Here is a 2,249-nt window from a genome sequence, read left to right as displayed (position 1 = left end):
GAGTCCTCCACCATGGAGCTCAGGATTTCCACCCCCATGGCTGGTTTGTTTTCTGTGGTTTCTTGCAATGATACTAGCTGAGCTAAGCTAGGTACATATGGAAATAATGTTGTGTGTGTATGTGTGTTTACCGGTTCAGATGAGTTGCTGTTCTAGCTACGGCTGGAAACAAGATGGTGGTTGCTGTGGGTTGTGTACACATGTGTTGGTGGTGTATATATAGATATTGTGCTAGAGAGATGGGTTTTCGTGCTCGAGCTCCGTGGAGTTTTTTTTTTCAAAAAAAAACTAATTTGGAAGTTTCACAAAAATCTGATTTTTTACATTATTGTATTACGGATGTATACTGTATGTGTCTAAATTTCCATGAGAAACATGTCTAAATTTGAAAACAGTTAACATGGTGTGTACTGTTCACCATTAAATTGGTGTAGTTTGCATGTCAATGTATTTTCTCACGAAAATTTGCACATATGTAGTATACATCCATATGTCGACGTGGAATTGTTATCAGAATTTTTTGAAACCTTGAAATGTGATTTTGAATGTTTCAAAAAACGGGTTCCATGGAGCTCGAGCACTAAAATGCTGCACTCTATTGTGGTGTTTCTATTTTGGATGCATCTACTTGTGTACATGTATGCATGGAAGGGGAATAATATGGTGGGGCGTATTTTTGTTTGTGCTTAATTTGAAGCGATGGTGGAGATTTTCATGTTTGCACCCCCCGAAAACTCCATATTATATGTGGTTTTCTAGCGTGTAGCAAGTGGGAACTAGGTATTATTCTATTTTAGCAACTTGGATGTTGATGTATTGGTTCAGGGTAAAATGTACTTGATGCATGTAGTACAACATGCTGGCCATCCATAACCCACATGAATGAGTAAAATTATCTTGGTGTAAAAAAGAAGTAAAATTGACCAGAAGATATGGATGAACAGCATACTTTTGGTGCATACTAGTTTGTTTAAATTCTCATGCATAATGCGTAATTAATGCACTAGCTCTATTCCGAAAAGCAACATGTAGTCAGGTTTCTTTATATTTAATCATGAAACCCAAAAACTATATTTGGATTTCTAAGCTATATATAGTTGTATCATAAATTTCTCACAAAAATAGTTTGCAACCCAAAAAATATACCTGCCAATCCAAAATAATTATTCCAGTCTTTTCTAATTATTTATTTGCATATTTGCACCAATATTTTTGGTCAAAGTCGCTTATTCGAGAATGTGAAAAATATAAACTTCTTTTGTTTTAGTAAACACATAGTAGTTTCATCATGTTTCCTTCCTGCTTGTTAGTCATGTACTTTGTTCTTCCATACTAGTAGCACTTTTCTTTGATCTTCATGGTCTAGAAAGGACTTGGTTTCACACCTTGATAGTTCATACCATCGACAAATTAAACACTATTTACTTTTCTTGAATCAAACCATTTTCAATACTACATGTCCTCAGCAGACTAATTTAGTTCTTGTAATGTGATTATTGTTACAACGCTCTCAAATTTTGAAGTTACTAAATAAATTAACAAAATTTTACTTACATTAGTTTATCGTGCAATTTTCTTTCAGGTCATGTCAGATTATGTCCCCTGATAGTTTTATAAAATGTATTAGGGATTGGACATCAAAGAGGACATATATAGTGAACCAAAAATAATTTTTATCCCTACAGTTGAACACTTCGAGTAAGAAGTAAATTCTTTCTAAAGAATACTTCTTTTGGCATACAGGATCAACCCCTGGCCTCTTCATCGATTCACACAAACAGACTTCTATTACTGATTATTCGATGATGCAACCCAAAGCGAATCATCAATGCTGAAAAGACCTGCTTACAAAGAAAAAGAAAGCCCCCAGGCCATTCGAAAAGGATCTGCCTCGTGGCAGTATATCCATAATCTGCATGTGACCAAAAAACAAGAATTAAATCTATTTTATAGAGTATTTCATCAGTGTGAGTCAACTTTGTCGCATGTACATATCTTTTGACAGTTAAGATAAGAATAGAAATTTGATTATCTGGTCGACCCATTCAGCTCTTCTTAATTTGGATTTTCCAATGTTGGACATTATCCTCTCGGTTGGCTAGGATTATGTATATACCAGTACACAAGGATTGATTGAGCCTATTCGAACTCTGAAAAATATCGGTGGTTGCAGAGCGAGTGTGAATCTTGGTTGGATTTTTAATCACAAAACTAAACGAATCCGTGTAAAAGCCAAAACACTTGCTAAA

The sequence above is a fragment of the Triticum aestivum genome, chromosome 3B (genome assembly GCF_018294505.1).
Source record: "Triticum aestivum cultivar Chinese Spring chromosome 3B, IWGSC CS RefSeq v2.1, whole genome shotgun sequence".
Lineage (NCBI taxonomy): Eukaryota > Viridiplantae > Streptophyta > Magnoliopsida > Poales > Poaceae > Triticum > Triticum aestivum.
This window is presented reverse-complemented; position numbering follows the sequence as displayed.